This window comes from Simochromis diagramma, unplaced genomic scaffold (genome assembly GCF_900408965.1).
Source record: "Simochromis diagramma unplaced genomic scaffold, fSimDia1.1 OVJJ01000603.1, whole genome shotgun sequence".
NCBI lineage: Eukaryota > Metazoa > Chordata > Actinopteri > Cichliformes > Cichlidae > Simochromis > Simochromis diagramma.
The window spans coordinates 20,465,925-20,484,816 of record NW_024387414.1 but is presented as its reverse complement, the minus strand read 5'-3'; the positions used below and the strand labels follow the sequence as shown (position 1 = coordinate 20,484,816).

Here is an 18,892-nt window from a genome sequence, read left to right as displayed (position 1 = left end):
AAGGAATATAATAACTCCCTCGACAGCCAGAGTTGTGTCGGCGATGCTCGCTGTGAGTAAACTGTTTCAGCCCACTGTGCGCGATGTTCGTGCCTTAGAGAAGAAATAAAGTTCGGTGAAGCAGTTTCCTACGCCTCCTTCGATCTTTTTGCTAGCGGAGTTGACCTGTATAGTAAGCTGTTGCCGGCTACGAGTCAGTTACAGAACCTTCAAGTAACTGCCAGAGGTTTCCTTACTACGGTTCGGAGCCGCGGATCTGGCGCGGTAACACCTGTATTTGATTGAGGAATCACTCATCTTTGGAAAAGAGAGTTTATTACAGAGAAATGGCTCTTTCCAAAATAAAAGCTATACTATACGCTTCTTCTGGGCTATATTCTCAGCAGCATATTGTAGCGGGTCAGGGCTGTTCAGGGGTTCTGTTTGTACAGTTATGTTTTGTTTATGTTGCCATAGTGACGGGTGACGCCCTCTCGCTGCGACGGTGTGTCCTTCCGGGGTCAGAGGGCGCCCTGTGTGTTGTTGTTGTTGTTGTTGCTGTGCGGTTGCCGCGCTGAGCAGTTAGCTAGCGGCAGTGTTCTTCTGCAGATGTCAATAAACGGCTGTGCTCCCTGGCTAGCTCACGGGAAGCAAGACCAAACGACACCTCCGTCTCCTCGTTGTCTGAGCTCGCCACATTGGTGTCAGAAGTGGGATGATGGTGGCACCCCATGTTCTGACCCGAGTGACTTTTCCCCCGCCGGTCATGACCGGCCGGTGCGCCAAAAGAAGGCACCTGGACATTTGCAGGACTTTTTGTGGGGTAATGTCTGAGCTCGCCACAATATTAAACATATCAGGTCCCCATAAGGAGAATCATGTGCTAACGGCTGTCTAAATGACTCGGGTAAAGTTTGTAGCATGCATGCTTGTTGTTTTTGTCTGCTTCCACTTGTCTTTGCACTAGGATGATGTCGGTGTAAATGTGCAGTCATATTCGTTGTGTTCCCACTAGTGCTGTCAGCGTTAATCTCGTTGAAATGACGTTAACGCCACAACACGGAAAATCTCCGTTAATGAGCTACCCCTGTGTGGGGCTAGACGGCCAACACGTTAACGTATATATATATGTATGTATGTATGTGTATATATATATATATATATATATATATATATATATATATATATATGAAGAAAAGGTTCAACTATGCCAACATAAATAAACAATGTTGTTGTTGTTTTTTAATAGACATGTAAATATAAAGTTCAGATGAAACTGAGTATCATTTATAATCCATTTAAAGCTGAAGTTGTGATTAAAGACATACTCACTTGGGTTGGTTCACTACCTTTAATAAAGTTGGGTTTCACTTTCTTTTTACACATTAAGAAGTTTGGGAGCTAAGGGGAGGGTGCATAAGGTAAATATGTTATAAATATATAAAAAAATATATCATAACCATCAATACTATCATTACAGCCACCATACTATACCACAGCATACCATCACCCTCATTATCATCATATGTAACATCGCCATCATTTCCATCACTAACATCACACATTATGACAATGTTTATATAATTTAACTTGCTACCGCACGTGTGCTAAATGAGGAGTCCTATCTGAATTATTGCATTTATACGCTGTTGAGATTATGAAAATAGGAATTTTCTTATTCTTCTTCTTCTTTTTTTTGGTACACTGTATTGTACAATGTAAGGTGAAGTTTGTTTCAGTGTTGGCGTAGGCCATCTATGTTTTGGACATGCTTGGGGTGCTAAGTGTAGTGATGAGTGCTGAGTGTTAGCACAATGTTAATGGCCAGTAATGTGTAAAATGTATACATATCCTTAAAGTTAAATATGTGTTAGAACTGTCTTATGCATCTACTTATGGAACGGGGGACAATCCCCCCCATGAGCTTTGCAATGTGAGTTGGAAATAATGTGTACAGCTGTACAAGTTAATGAGTGCAGGAACAAAAACCGAGACTGCTTTTTTCCCTTTTGATTAAACTACAGTTCTATCCAACTATAGAACAATAGTTCATGTACACCACACTTTCATTGTATAAGAGTATTCGGGATGCTCTCATTACTAATTCCTAAATGAGGTTGACAAGGTTTAGAAAACATAAGAGGGGCAGAGGGAGGACAGAAATAACTATCATGTTTTGGCAGCAGGCTTTCAACCTGATACACAACACTAATGGCTGTTCAGCCTGCTACAGCTAAACATCTACTGTAAGATGTAAACAGATTGAAACAGCATGACTGCGGCTGCTGTGTAAGACACGAAAGGTTATTGATTTGTGATATAATTTGACAGTAAAATAAATCTGCTTATTCTACAATAATAAATAACTGCACTATTATACTCTGGTCCACAGTATACATATTTTACATCCAATGACCCTTCATGTGCCATTCCTCGACCCCTGCATACTTATGTGTTCTCTCTGAATTTTTATTGTGTTGTACTTGCTTGTGTTCGCCAGTTCGATATCTCATACGCTCTATACTAATAGAGGAACTCAGTACCTTCCATTAGGCAATCAATGATTTAGCCAGAGTAGTTTCAATACACCACAGTGCACAATCCCAGCTATTCTCTGCTCTTCTCTTCCAACAGTCTCATTTTAAAGTAAAGTAAAAACCTAGAACTCTGATAGCTGCTATTCATATTTCAAAGGTTCAATATTATGATTTGAGGCTTCACGTGTTTCTTTTAGCAAAGTGAACCAAGCTCATTTCTGGTGCAAGAATGTACAAATATTTAAACATTTTTGTCAATATTTGTTCAAATTAGATTAAACCAGACAAAGCAGCTGAATAAGCTACCTTTAAGAGTTCAGGTTTTTAGCTCGGCGTAAGGTCTTTTTGTGTGTGTTTTTTATAATTATATAATTACACTTCAGATGCAGTATTGTAGCAAATTCATGCATATAATATGTGTAATTATGCTCCATATACAGCCTTGATTGGAAATCAAATGAGTTGATTCACTACAAGTGAAAGCAGGGCTAAAAAAAAACAAAAAGAAAAAGTCCCCAATCTTTATCATGATAGTCTGTGAACCAATCAGCAGCGACCATCTAAGTCATCAACCAATAAATACCCCAACTTCAGATAATGATTTGGTTTTAATTTCTCCTCGCCAGTAGCAATACTCCGAGCAAGATGGCTCCCGCAGCAATAACGGCCCCACCAATGAGAAAGGGCTTCAGGTGTTCCAGAGAGTCTGTGCCAGAGGCTGCAGCTTCGTCACCGGCTGCTGCTGTCTCTGTTTCCGCTGCTCCATCCTGCGCAGGAGGGCGATGCTCCGGCTCAGGAGCTGCAGGGGCAGGGTCAGACTTGCGTGGGGCAGCCGGCTCCTTTTTCTCCACTTTAGGTGCTGCCTTTGGAGCTGAAGCCCCAGGCTTGCCTTTGGCTTCCATCAGCTCTGAGACAGAGGTGTGGTCTGGTCACAGGATACTTTATAAGGTCAGCTCTGTGCTGCTTCACTGAGGAAAAAAAAAAGACAGCAAACAGACATTGCCAGATTATCCCTCTAAATTGGGCTCAGACATCATGTCATATGCTCTGTTGAGTGTAAAGCCACTGGCATATGAAAGAGCACCTGATAATCATGGATTCACCTTACAGCAGTGAAGCAGTCGTGAGGCGATAGGGCCTTAAATGTGACCTTGGAAATATGACATTGATAGGAATGCTCTGGTGCTTATAGGGGCTTGAAATTGTTTATTTTGGTGACATCTCCTGTGACACGATCTCCGACTGAAGGAAAAAGAAGCCACAGAAGCGTCCTATGTTAAGGTTTTTCATGGGACAATCTTCTAGCTTTATAATGGAGGCAAGGGGGGGAGGAAAGCATTGCATCTGCAGAGCTGATGTAAGGCTTAATCTTTACAACTTTGACCGTGAGAAGAGCCTATAGTGGAAATGCAACATGAAGATTTTATCTTTTTCCCCCTCCTTGTTCTCTATTCTGTAAAGCCCGCATGAGTCATTTGTGCTATAAATGTAGGACAAGATGGAGGAAAGAAATAAGGAGTACAGTCACTGCAACAGAGGAAATCAGGGAAAATGCTAATTAGGACAAACGAAGAGGAATAAATACAAGACAAGACTAAAAGAACGCATTATTCAGCTTCAATATTACAAAATGCATGTTGGACACAGCTTAACAAAAAAGTCCCCTGTTATACAGGAAATATCTAATAGAGGAAATATAGTTTTCACCTACCTATCCAGCAGCACTATATATATTACAGGGATAACGGGTGGTACAGAAAACACGGCAAAAGTTGAATGTCCTTAACGTAGGAAGGTGGGAGACAGCGGAGAGATGGAGGACGCAGAAAGCAGACGGCAGGAAAATGAGAGGGAGAGGACGAGAAACTGGGACGTACCATCAGGTGCTCAAATTAGGGGGAGTCGACTCCTGGATCACGTCTTTTTGAGATCATTGCGCAATTATCGGCTAAATAAATGGGATTTCCTTCATTATTTAATCGAGTTTATATTACTGTGATCATTAAACTAGTCAAATACAGGCTAATACATTAAAATAACTTGTTTTTTCGTTTAGAAGCATTTTTTTTAAATTATCTGTCGATAATCAGACACAGCTAACTGCAAATAAAACAGTTTCTGTGGATAAAAGGAGCTTACGTTAATCTTACAGGATTTCGGGGGTGTATTGGTATGTCGTTGACAGTATGGCCATCAATTATTAACCCTTTACCCAACCTATAAGACGTAAGAGTAGAGTGACGTAGGCTAGAGACGCTATTCATAACGTAAAGGCAACATCCTCCAAATTAAAGCGGAAAATCAAGGCTTTAGCGTCACTGGGTACATGAACAATAAATAAATTAACAAATAATTACAATAATAAAAGAAATTATAAATATACATTTATTAAAATGTATAACATATTCTTTATTCTAAATATATTTTATATTCTAAATATCTAATTTCTTTTGGTTACATCATAGTTACATCATGGATAATAATAACAGTGTGGACAAACATTTGCATGTGTGTGTGTGCAGATATAGATTTTGAAGTTGAAACAAAAAGAAAAAAAATCTATTTTTTTCTAAAAGCTATTTTTTTTTTAGATGTTTGTTTAAAACCCCAGTCCCAGAGCTCAGCTCTTGGTTCACTTTTCCATGTGAAAGTTAAGTCCTGTGGCTGCAATGGCTCTGTGTTCTCACGAGGATTTTCGCATTTATTTCTTCTTTTCAAGACCACGGCAAGATGTGCAGCAGCCCCGACGCCATTTATATGTCGATCCAAAGACCAAAGTGATATCTCAAGATAGTAACTTGCAAATTAAGAGGCTACCGGTCCGTACCAGCTGACGACACACACGCGCACAACCCAAAAGGGAATTTTTTATTGCATATCCATATCTTCTTACACAATATGGATTTGATTTATTATCTGCAAGGAGCACGTCATGAGGGGAAAAACGGGTGGGAGAATTGGGTCATGATGTCATGCAAAATAAATTATTAACGGCGTTTATCCATGTATCCCAGTGTCGTCACCGAGTGTGAGAAAGCGTGCATGCGCAGAACAACCTTTCCCACTTCAGTAAGTTGACGTTTCTGTTGTTTCTTGCTGTGAATCGCGCGCAGAGCTGGAAAGCTTGCTCCAACTATGAACTGAGCGAACAAAACAAAACAGAAAAGAAAAAAGAAATCACTGTCGGATCTCCCCCTGGGTCTTTCTAGATGACATCACAAAGGGGAGCGGCAACCTCTTGAAAAAAAACAAAAAAAAACAAAAGCACCGCTCTCTTTGAAAACGTTTGCCGATAATTCACAAACCACCGGTGGCGCCCTTTCTCCACAGCACCTCCACGGAGTCGGTCTGCCATTTACTAAAAAAAAAAAAAAGAAAAAAAAAAAAGGGGGGGGGGGACGAGTCAGGTGTGCGTAAACCTAACGCTGCCCTGGGTTTGCGCAGCCACACACGGAAGGGGAATAGCCAATTCGTACGCGTTTTTCGGTGGGAAAATATCCTAGGGGATGGGCTAGATTCTCGGGAACTGCTGCCGTCCGTGTCGGGATTCGGGAGTTGTCCGGCTGTTGGCACATACACACACAAGCTACAAACAACAACGTGAAACCCGAAGGGCTCGATATGTTCGCTAATCCCAGGGGACTGTAATTCTGTTTCATGGATCGAAATAGTCATGCAGAGCTCGGACGTGAAAACGACCACCACAGCCGACGACGTGTTGCAATTAAGCGGAGAGCCGAGCCGCCAGTTTCCAGCGCTTTCAAAACGGCCGTGTGATTAATTACAGCTTCGACTGTGAGTCTCAGGATTGCCTGACAGCCGGGAGGTAACCGAGGAAGCTCCCGGTCTTTGATGTCTCTGGGTCCATTCATCCTTCTGTTGTAATGACGTCTGCACGGTTATTTTAATTCCATCGGTGAGGCGTTTGAGTGTTCATCCAGCCGCCAACCTTCAACCGGTGTCGGGGACGACGAGCCTGAGGCGGGTCGACAGTCGCAAGGATATGGAAAAGAGAGCGGAACCGATGCAGTGGGTCTTGGCAAGGCATCGTCAAAACACAGGTGAGCAGTAGCAGCAAACGGATGAGACTTGACTGTAAAGCCGCCTTTAGTCATATGCACACGCAGGGCAGCAAAGCCCGCCACGACACGGCCAGCGTGACCCGGCTTTTAAACCCACGTCTTAGCGCTGTTTGAGGCACATTTCTTAGGCCGTATCCTCATTTGCTGGGGCGGCAGGATGTCACCTCAAGCAGCTGTCCTGATTGCATGAGACTGGGTACTACTGCCACTGATGGTGATCGACTTGTTGGAATCACACGTTAAGGTGCTGGAGCAAAATACAAACATCAGCTAACAGCGGTGTGAGTGCTTTTTATTCTTGTGTGTTTCACCTTTATTTGTTAGAAATCACACAGGAAAATAATGGCAGATTTTTTTTTTTTTTCACAATTTACAAGAATAAGTAGTGCAGAAGACCTCTTTACTCTGTGGTGTTTGTCTCCTCATTTAGTAGGTAACTCATCAATCCCCTGTTCTTTAACATTACTACAGAGGAGCCTTTCCAACAAGGCTTTAAAGCCTGACCAGTACATTATCCAGACTTTATGCTTGCACGCTTCCCTGCAAAAAAAAAGGGACCTGGCACAGTGACAGTAATGGGGACTGTCACACCTCTTTATCATTCACACTGAATATTTCACAGCTAATTTGGGTCCTTCTTTTCTCACGACTTCCAGTTGTGGATCCATGCTTTTCTCTTTTCTATCTATATTTTCATGCCCACTCAAAGTGCTCTGCCTTTATGAAGCCACGATGGATGAAAGATGACCGCAGGGTGTAAGGAGAATGTCAGGCTGTCCCAAAGTGGATAACAAATGCCTGAAAAATAGCAATATGCTGGTTTAAGAGAATGACACAGTATTTGAACAAAACAAGAGATGAGAGCAGGAAATGTTGGTTATTACTCATACAGTGGCACTCACTGTTGTCAAGATCTGTTGTGGTCTTTGGTTTTATATTAAGGTGCTTAATATGTTGTTTATGAGCTGCAGGGAGGCATGTTTATGACACACAGATAAGTACTGGACTATACCCATGTGTACATATCTCATTTCGTTTATGATTTCTGCACAGGAAACTGCATAGAGGAATTTTTGGTACCCTCCTCCAAAAAAGCTTTTAGCCATCCCCAAAGGAAGTTTCACCCAGTGCTTTCCAGTAATACAATAAAATATTTTTTTTTAAACCGCATTCGTTAATTAGGATTTCATCTGCTGCAGCTTAATTGTATAATGTGTCCGAAATAAAAACAAAATGCCCAAATTTCCCTCTAATAAGCTAACAGACATGTTGCCTTTACTGTGCTATTCAGTCAACCTCTGAAGGCCCATTCTGAGCCAGAATATCCCTGACAGGGTTCTCTAGGGTCCTACATTACACCTGTAACTTGCATATCCTTTATGTATTTAATCAATATTGTAGTCCACGTCCCCACCTTAACCCTCCATGCACACATACATGATTGTAAAGGGTGTGGAAAAGCTTCACACAAAAAGGAAAGGAGGGAAAACCCAGTTAATTTAGGTTTTGCGTGAAGATCTTGTAAGGGTGAAGATTTTTTTTTTATTTTTCTTCTCATTCATTTTTAAGCTCATTGCTAGTTTTCCTGAGATCAACTACAGCTAAGTGTTTTTGCAAAATAAGCCAGTCAGGCCATTCCTGGCTATGTCAGGATGCATCAACACCAGTGTAAACACTTGATTCACTGGTGTCCCTGTGAGGCTTCTCTCCTAATGAAAACCAAGTGCCTCCAGCAGAGTCCTGGTGGATATGTTGTCTCTTTGTTTTCCCCATCAGTTTTTGCGAGAGTTTCTGTTACGTCACCTCTTCTTGTGCTAGAAAACTGCCTGGCTTCTCGTCTTCACTCTAGACTTATTAATTTAATCTGATGTAACAGGTCTAATGCTGGTGTTTGGTTTTTCACAGCGAGTTAAAGAGTCAAAAGGCTTTTAGATAAAGCAACGTAGAACATTTGGCAGTATTTATGGAAGTGCAGATAACAAAAAGCATTAATTATCGACCGCATCAATGCATCTTTTTGCAGGGGTGTAGATATATTGTTACTCATTTATGCTTTCTGATTTGGACTTCTGTACAACAATCAAATTACCCCTTTGAGCAAGCACTTGGCGACAGTGGGCAGGTAAAAGTCCCTTTTAACAGGAAGAACCCTCTAGCAAAACCAGGCTCAAGAAGGGACAGCCATCTCCCGTGACTGGTAGGGGGTGAGGGGAGGAAGACAGGACAAATGTTACAGCTTAAGGGAGAGGAGGAGGATGAGAACATGCAGTTGACATTTACAGTAATGCATTTTATTTTTGGAGTTTACAGTAGGAATGCAAACAGTGTAACGGTAACCAAAGCAGCTGACAGTAACATACTGCAACGTTTATGTTCTGTACAGAGCAGTGCTATACAGTTTGTTACCATTAGGGATTATAGTAGGCACACTGCAAAATACCTGTTTAATACCGACAAGTCTAGCTGCCAAATCCATCCATCCATTCATCTTCACCCTGGACAGGTTGCCAGTCTGTCGCAGGGCTAAAGCTTGAGTTAAACTTCTGTGGGAAAGCTGCGCCCTAACTGACAATGTGACTGGAAACTCAATATCGTAACCATCCACGCCATTCAAGTCATTGTGCTACGCATCAACCCAACGTGTAATTACATTTATTGGGACATGCATGTCAGGTTACGTAGAAGTTAAAAGACTCAAGGTTAAAACTGTGATCCGGTTATGACGTAAGTTATGGCATCAATGGGACGCAGAAGTATAATTCACGTGTAACACAAAGAAACCATTCACACGCACATTCACACCTAAAGGCAATTTAGGATCACCAGTTAACTGTATGTCTTTTTACTGGTATTTAATTTTAATGCTTTTAAACAGAGTTACAAAGATCAAGGTACTGTTATTGATAAGTAGACAGTAAAGTCATAGAGTTAATGTCCTTGGAAGTTGGAAGTTGATGATGAAATATACAAGCATCTTTGAGTTTTTTTTAGACTGTCTTGATTAATTTTCATTTTTTGAAATTCTTGTAAGTTTGGCTTTTCATAAATAACTTGTTCATGTGCATGAGTCAGAAGCCAGTAGCTTTGGCTGAGCTGTGATAAACACCTTGTATAAAAGGAAGACTGAGTGGAAGTTTTTTGGATTTACGGCACGTGAAATTTTACGTTTAAACAAGACACTTCTGCCGAGTTCCTCAAATCATCTAAACTGAGAAATTAAATGAGGGCAACAGAACAGTTTTAGTTGAGCTATAAATATTCAGCTCAAAATGATAATGCCATAGGCCCTTGAAATTGAGTTTCATTTTCTCATGTGTGTCAAGAGTCCATTTCAGCATTAAAGGGTACTTATTTTCCTGTTAGGCTACATCATGCTACAAGGCAGGATTTTAATAGTGAATACTTTTCTTTGAAATGAGCTGAAACTTGCAGTAGTTCACAACAGGCTGGAAATGTGTTCCAGTGACCGCTGTGTATTTGCCTGACATGGCGTTGGAAGTGCACGAATGATCCAGCACAATTAACATTTTCAAATCTGCTATTTTAAGTCCCTGTTATCGCCGCTATATATGTAAGACATTGCATGTGCCTGAATTTTAGGTTTCATCTTCTTCACTGTGAATCGTTGCCGATCCAAATAACTCATAAATAAAAGGGAAACATTCACACATAAATGAGCTAGTATTGATTATCTGACAGGTGTTGTTTGTCGGCGTCCCCTCCCGAACAGACATGTATGCTTTCCAAAATCTGCAAGCCGCATCCGTGATCAGACAGCTGTTCAGTGGAAGTACGTGGAAGAACGTCTATTTGATGTTCCCCAAGAAATGCAACAGTGCTATGGCTGCAGTAGTGTTGCATGGGGAGAATTGATGAAGTCACTATATGATCGCATACGATGAAAAACACATTCGTATATAGTATGTGGCAGCATGCCACAGACAGGTTGGCAGACCACATATGTTGCCAGCCGAACACACAAACACATAAAAGCATCATCATGTATACACAAACACATGCATGCAATCTGCGGCGCACATACTATCACATCAAGTGGAAGAAGAGAAAATGGAGTGGGAAGAGGTGAAAGGGATTGAGTGGGCGGCGGTGGGAGAAAAAGATGGAGAAAGAGGCAGAGGGAGAGTAGGAGTGAGCGGCACATGGCTTTCAGTCTAAAAAAAGATGAGCAACGCGAAACCAAAACCAGAATCTGGATTAGCTTGATAAGGAAGAGGAGGGAGGAGGGGTTGTGAAGGGGAGGGCCGGAGGAGAAAATGTAGATGCGTGTGCATCTGCACCGAAAATGGTGCTCATAAATGTCCTCTAAAATATGAATACTGAATGAGTGTGTGGGTAGGAGAGAGCATGAAGATGGGGAGATGAGAAAGAGAGAGGGTGAGATTCTTTAGGATGGACAGAGTGGTGCTGTCGTGTGACAGAACGGGGAGAGACGGGATCATTAGAGACAGCAGAGCCGGGGATGTGACAAACGCTGGAGAGAATCTTGATCTGAGCAGAGTGTAACACTGACCCAGGCAGAAAAAGAGAGAGACTGGAGCAGATGGATGTATGACAGCGAGCAGAGGAGACGGAGAGATTTGGTTATGTGCCGCAGTCACATAGTCATGCCAACCCAGCATAACCTCAGCATTTTCTGTAGACATTCTTAGTAGCCTGTCTCTCCAGAACTGTGCCCAACACCTCACTACATGCCAAACTCTCTTCAGCCTGCCATGTCTGTCTCAAGTCAAGTAAATATATATATTTTTTCTCCTTTCCATCTCATTCCCATTGATTTTGAAGACATAACGAGCTACCTGCTGCATGCCTCTATGCCCAACTGTGTGCTCGCGGAGCCTGTCTTTAATTATAGATCACCCTTTAATGGTGCACTAGTTAAATAACCCTTTCAGACATAACCCCAGAAATATCACACAACATTAACGTGAGTCAGTCCGGTCTAGAAAGCAATTCCACTAGATAATGTCTTATGGAAGAAATTCCGTCATTTATACTTGGCACACAAATGTCACAGAAATTATATCTGTACATTTTGTGTGTACAGTCACAATTTCAGACACACTTGTGTGAATGTACAACATTTATATTCTTATCTACTTCAAAGATATAAATTTTTAATTCAGAAACCGAAGGGGCCACATGAATATTTACATCCTATGGATGAGGATTTGCTGCAGAAACTGTGTGCGTGCTACAGAGAATTTCAGGTACCTAGAGGATGCAAGGATGCATTTATTGTGCATATTCCCTGCCAGACCTCAGGTGAAAGCAGGAATCTCCTTTTTTTTTTTTTTTTTTTTTTTTTTTGGGATACACATTAGATCCTCTCCTCTCTCCCACGTCCCACCAAAAGCTAACAGGTAAACTTTTCAAGCAACCCCAGTCGCATAACCTAATTCTGTTCAAAAGATGTCATGTGAATATATGAAAAGTGGACTAATTACTGAATATAGTGCATAGCTGTTAGTTTAGTAGCAGGCTAAACTTGGATTAAAATTAGATACTATGTTTATCGCTCAAAAGTGTGTATTTACTGTCTGTCGCCGTTTTGGATGGACACCCACAAAAAGAAACATGTTTCAGACTGGCATCAAGTAGTGTCACCCACTTGACAACATGTTCCATCTTTGTCTGATGTTATGATGTAAAATACATAGATTACTACACCTGCAGAGCCTCCCAATTTCCCGTCATTCTTAGCGTTAGACTAAAGAAAGGTGTAAACCCGTAAAAACCCGTAAAAGCTCACTTGCTTGTTGTAATCTCATAGGTTTACCCAAAATCTGCTTTTGCTCTGTTGGTTCAAATGTTACCTGTTACTAAGGGTCTACTGGTGTTCACACCACAAAGTATCACAGAGTCTGTGAATAGGTAAACCTTTAAGCAGAAGCATAACCTATTCCTGTTCTGTCCACGACTGGCTCAGTATGCTCAGTATGGTGTATTTAAACACTAATTGGAGGACATAATTATGAAAAAGATTTCGCCGTCATTTTTATGCATTGAAAACATGCACTGCTATAACTATGAAAAAAAGAGAAAAGTCAAGCTGCATAAAAACAGCAAAAAAAATTTTTTTTTACAGTGACCTTTTAAGCACACAGTGTATGATTGCAGAATATGTCAGTGTCAGTTTTCAAGTTTTCATATTTATTAGGGGTGGGAGAAAAAAATCAATACAGCATAGTTTCACAATCCATGCAAGGACACCAAATATCAATTTCTTATTAAATAAAGTAACAAAGTAGGGCTCGTTACACCTGATAGGAAGTAATCTTTCTGCAAGCAATCACATCTGACTTGAAATCACTGCAATCACTCTCAGAGAGATTGTCAGAGGTTTGCAAACAGATGCAGACAGATTGCCAACACATGACCCCATTGAGTCACAGACTGACTGCAGACGGACTCTGTCTTATGTCAACATTTATGGCAGGTTTTGGTGGCAGTGTCGGTATGTTTGACAGTCTCATTTAGTGGCACAAAAGTAACTGCAGTGAGATAAAATTATCCCATTGGTTGAAACAGTTTAACTTCGAGGATGTAATTTGCTGTTGAAAAGACGTAACAAATTACAATATATCTTATTGCAGTACTCCAGATATGTTAAAAATGTTAAAAATGACATTAATATCGTAATGTAGGGTGCCTGGTGATTCCCACTTTTAATATTTATTATTGTAAAAAAGAGTGAGTGGTGTTAGAAATGTTTGGTTCAGAGCAGGAAATTGTATTCCTGATCATAATGGATTAATATTTCTCAGCTGTTTGTTTTCAAACCACTCAGTAAGTTGTGCTCTCATCCCTCTGTGTGAGGAGACGCTTGCCTGACGAACTCAATGTTCTTGAGCTTGGTTAGAGTGTTGATAGATGGGGAGGTTGTGCAGGGAGAGGGTGTGATAGAAAATAAAGGGCCTCTAACCAGCGGGCTGTGGGCCACAACTTGGCTTGATGCTGCTGCAGCAGCAGGCTCACTTTGAGGGAGAGGAAGAGGATATTAAAACACCTGCTGCTAGTCATACCAACCAGCAACTTGCTCTCTGTAAAACAAAGAACGGGCAGCAGTGCTGAATGTTGTGGTTCCTGTATGTGCAGATTTTAGATTCAGGTCCAGTATTCGTGACTCACCCAGTGGTGTAGTGTATTGATACGTCAGCAGTGCTCTGTGTAATTATTTCAGCAGTAAGACCTGGTGAGTTGTAACGTTTCCCTTTTTGTTAGCAACAGCACATTTATGTGTAGAGATGGGGAAATGACTGCAGTTTTTCAAAACATGTACAGGCAATGTCTAAGTCGAGAATAGGGATTTCATTAGGGCTTTGCTTGTGAATAAGATGCATCGTGCAGTTCACACAGAATCCGTTTGTGTAAAACATTTCAGAGGCAGTGCTGTGCCCGTTTAACTCGTTTGTCCCAGTCAAAGACAAAGGCATAGTGACGAAAAGGGAACCCTGTCATTGTTGCTACATCATTGTCACTGCATCGCATGGGTGTGGGCCTAGGCGCGGGGAGCACAAAAGCATTGCTCACGTGCATCGATACATTGTCGTCTCCTCTGAACGCACGCGGCTTGGATGCAGATGGAATCTGTAGCTCTGGATGAGAGTCGAGAGTTTGCGTGACTCATGCTTCATGCAGAATGCATCAATCGTAGCAGAGTCAAGAACCGCAGTTCACGCTGGAGCTGTCTGCATAGTAGAGTTTCTTTTTAGGTCAGGTTTTAGACATTTAGATGCTCTTTTGATCTCAGGTTACGAACACGGCAGGGAGTGTGGCAGCTTCAGGTGCTGCAGCGAAATGCGTTTTATTGCATGAGAAGGTTTAAAGAAGGCTTGAAAATCCAAGCAAAAATGTCAGCTCATTAAGAACTATTAACATCAGCATCAACATTAGATGGGCTTGGCTTTTATCTAGACTAGGCATCATGGTCAATATCATGTATTATGGAGCAAAAGATATGCAGATTCGATCAATATGCACAGCAATGGAGAAATTGACAATTTGGATTTGAAAATGTATAGTTTTATTTTGAGGAAAAATAAAAAGTCACGTAGTTTGTGAAGATTTGCTCTGCTTAGTGCATCAGTGTACCTTCAAAGTTTAAAAAACAAAACAAAAGCAGAAACAGAAAAATCAAACAGTGGTTATGTTTCACTGATGGCTGATGTGAAATATGCTACCCCCAGTGCTCACAATATTGAACGCTATATGTACTGTATAAAAAGAGAAATCTAATTTGTGTAAGCCTAAGTGTTATGTAATTACATTTTAGGGAAGTCAAGGATTCCACGAAACAAGGGGAAACGAGCCATGCCTGAGACAGATCTACGAACCCGCATAAAAAAAAAAATAAAATAAAAAAAGTTAATAAAAAGTCGTTTCTATATCAGGCGTGCAACAGTTGTTTAATTTTCACCTTGGTCTGAAACATTTTCTTTGTCTCTTTTGGTTATTTTATGGTTATTAAAAATAGCACTTGAAACAATATATGGACTTTGTGCCTTTGTAAGTAAAAATGTATCAAGTAGTAACATCCAGTAAGCTACATTTAAACTCTACATCGCTGCAGCTGTAGAAGTGCTATGCCGATGACAAGTCCCGATAATGATTTTTTTTCACAACATAATTTGTGCTCCAGCAACACTGTTCAGGTGTAGCTTGGCTTGAAACAATGGCTTTTTGAGGACAGTGAATTCCTGATGTGTGAAAGTAGGATTAGTCAGCTTAGTCTGTCAGAAAGTGTCTTTTTTTTTTGCTGTGTGCTGGTTGTGAAATGATCATTATGTTACCATAAATAACAACAATTTATGGGAGAACCAGGGAGGCTTTTTTTGTTTGTTTGTTTGTTTGTTTGGGGTTTTTTGTACGTAACGTCCCTCGCATGGAGTTGGTGTCCTGTTTTTATTTCGGGGATGGGATTTTGCAGCCTTTCTATATCCTTTTTTTTTTTTTTTTTTTTTTTTGGAAATGTTGTCTAGTTTTCAGGTTGCAAGTATCCAGCTCTCTGGTTTAATCACAGATTCTAAACTAATTAAGGAGGTTAAGTTTACCAGGGGAGCACACTGAACATGCAACATGGTTTGAAATTGCTATGGAGATTGGATATTCCATTTAATGAAGATGCTTTATGACAGTCAATGTGATTTAATCCCCTGAAGCCCAATTGCACATTACATCCTGAGCACATGAGCATAATTCCCTTGAATTTTTTTTTTTTTTTAACAATCAGTTTTCAATTTTCTGTTAGACGATGACCCAGAACCTTTCAAACATTAACTGTGATCGAGGTCAACTTCAATTAATCTGTCGCTAACTAATTACACTCCTTACATATGTATTTTCCACTTTCATTGCTCAAATAGCCTGGTGTACCTGTGGAAGGAAGGAGGAATGTAATGAACATAATATCAGGATGACGTGTTTGCATTTGACTGCGGTGAAAAAATTGTCAAAGTGCATCAGCTAATGCCTATAGTTGAGGCCAAACAGCACCACTAATAGGCTAACGTCCTCTGTGTGATGGATGGGAAAGCCCTTGAGGACGCAGCTGCTTTTTGTGAGGATGTCGAGTTGAGATATGAGATTGATGGTCATAGATGTTCATGAAATTTGGCTTTCAGAGTTTTGTAGTTGGAGGTCAGCACTGATTAGTTATATGCTGAACTGATTGAAACAGTAATCAGCACGGTTTAGCTTAAGATGAGCACGCTATCGTACTCTCGACTGTTTTGAAAAACCTCTTAAAATGCTTATAACCACAAACGGAAGTTCAAGTCTGGTCTTGAGCTTGTCACATTCCAGTCATTCCCTAATGGACTTAGAAAACACATTGGTGCAATCAATTGAAGTACTGACTGTCCTTAAAATGTGTCCGATCTTTTGTTGCCAAACAGAAGCCTTGAAAATGACGATACCAATCTGAATATAGATTAAAGATGGGAACAACACAATCCAGCCTGGATTTGGTTGTGCTTACTATTACTAATGAGACTTCAGCCACAAAACAACAGTACCGTACTCATAGAAATGGACTGTTCCAGCTTCTCAGACCTGAAGATTTGCTGTTTTTCTCAGTCTCATGTTAATGTAGATAGTAATCACTCAGGATGATTTAAAGGCACCTTGTGTGACTTATTGTGAAAAGTAATCAGCGGTGCCCCTACTCCTAAGTTTAAATCAAACAAGATCAGCATGAAAAGGAATAAGAAATTTTAAAAATGAGTACACGATTTCTAAAACACTTGAAACTTTCTGATATGCATGAACTCTCTGACTTTGATGTGTTAACAAGAATTAGATTGGACAGATACACACCACTCTCCCTAAATGCATCTATTCTGATAAGGTTAATTAAAGTTAGGAACGTGTGTGTGTGTGTGTGTGTGTGTGTGTGTGTGTGTCATCATTTTTTTAGCTTCAGTGACCTAATGCTCTTGGTGACACATAAAATAAACCTGTAGTATTTATTTAGATAATGACTCTTGAGATTAAATGTCTTTTTTTTTGAGTCCTGTAAAACAATAGGAGCAGTAAAGTCAACAGTGGTTACGGTCACTAGTAGCGCCCTCATGTATGCTTTCAGCAAAAATACATAAGTACATATGCCAAATGTACAAGTTTTAAAGAGTATAAAATAAAAGTAAGCAAAACCTTTAAACTTCTGGACCAATAAAGGCTAAAACATCAGTTAAAGTAATAATCAGGCAACCTGCACAATCCTGCAGCTTTTAGATGCATCCCTGCTCCAACACAGCTGAATCAAATGGTTGGATGTATGTCAAGCTTACATGCATCATACATGCCTTTTAATACTAAATAACTCTACAGCCCTCACATGCACACTCATATCACTGCTTGGCCTGCAGCAGCTGTGTCTCATGTTTAACTGCTTCATATTTTTCCCACCATATAGTTTAATCTTCCTTTGTAAACGGAGCCACCCTGCTGCCAGCACTTATTCATAATTGTGATTAGTCTGATGCTGGCAAAGCCTCCCCTTTCGTGTGAGCGTGGAGGGGAAATCCTGAGTTATCTTAGTGAGTTGATAACCAGCTTCGTGTGACCACTTACCCTGATTGCCAGTGTCGCGATAAATGAATCCAGATAAGGTAACAATACCTTGGGTATATTGGACTTGCTTCGTAGTAGATGATCCAGCTCCATCCATCCAGCAAGTTGGTCTTGATTTGGTAGCAGAATGTATACCAGTCGTTTGTAGAGCCTACGACTAAGCTATGTAAGTGGCCGACGCTGTTGGTGGCATTTATGTTTGTGCTGGTGCATTACACATTAACAACCACGTCTTCATGTCCTGGTGTTTTAAATCCGGATCTGACCAATAGAAACAAATAAAATGTTGGAACGTTTTCCCCTCTTGGGTCCTCACTCTTTATTGTGGTCATTTAATTTTTTTTTTCAGGGGCAAGCATATTTGTCCCTCTATTTTTTTCCACTTCTTGATACATTCTCTTACATCAATTATGATAGTTTAAGCAATCTCCCTGAAGGAAATTGCTGACATTTGTAAATCCTTATATTGATCATATGATTAGCCTTCGTTAACTGAGGCTATGGTTGTTATTCTCTCACTAATAAATTTAAGAAATGTTGTGAAATGTAGCAGAAAATGTACAGGAGGGATCAACAGGACTGAAGAGGCCAATGACAATAGCTGCAGGCTGAATCAGCCCAGTGTTTAGTTGCATTTCCTGGGAGGTTCAACTACGCGATGTAGATTTCCCACTGAAGCATAAATCAGGTTTAAGGCAGTTTGCGTACGTCGTGTTCGGATATGTAATTTAGCAAATGCTCGGATGAAGGGAGTGTTTGTTTTTTTTTTTTTTTTGCAAAAAACGATGACATTTGAGGAAACAAAATACAACAAAGCCCCCAAACACCAGACAAAAAAGACCTCCATATATCTGACACTTTCACATGAACAAACTTCACAGAGGAGATTTGCACTACACAAAAGCAACTGTCGCTCTCTTACTCCATTCAATTTCTAACCATGCTGTAATGGTTTTTTTTTTTTTCCACTTTTGACGCCTCTGCTGGGAGTTTAAGTCTTATCGTACCAGCAGGCCTGGAGGAGAGAGCTGATAAGTGTCCCTGTTGGTGTGGAAGATTTTTCTTGATTTCTTTTTTTTTTTTTTTTTCTTTACTGGCCTGATTGTTTTGGCCTAAATGAGATTTTTTGGGGGGGAGTTCAGATGTTTCCTTATTTCTGTCCCCTAATTTTTGTTCTCCCTCCCTTCTTCCACTGTCCTCTTT

General features: G+C 40.6%; 1 protein-coding gene and 1 long non-coding RNA gene across 3 annotated transcripts in view; one reads left to right on the top strand and one right to left on the bottom strand.

The window, feature by feature from the left end:
• Positions 1-1,315: 1,315 nt before the first annotated feature.
• LOC120721509 lies at positions 1,316-4,460 on the bottom strand. The gene is made up of 2 exons (XR_005693182.1): positions 4,228-4,460; positions 1,316-3,484 (listed from the first exon to the last, which is right to left on the bottom strand). It is a non-coding gene; the product is annotated as an uncharacterized LOC120721509 (long non-coding RNA).
• Positions 4,461-5,860: 1,400 nt separating this feature from the next.
• Positions 5,861-18,892, top strand: part of dagla (diacylglycerol lipase, alpha) — a 39,699-nt gene continuing 26,667 nt past the window's right edge. For both annotated transcript variants that reach the window (XM_040011258.1, XM_040011257.1), the window contains exon 1: positions 5,861-6,577. The gene's annotated coding sequence lies outside the window, so the exon portion shown is untranslated. The remainder of the gene's footprint in view (positions 6,578-18,892) is intronic.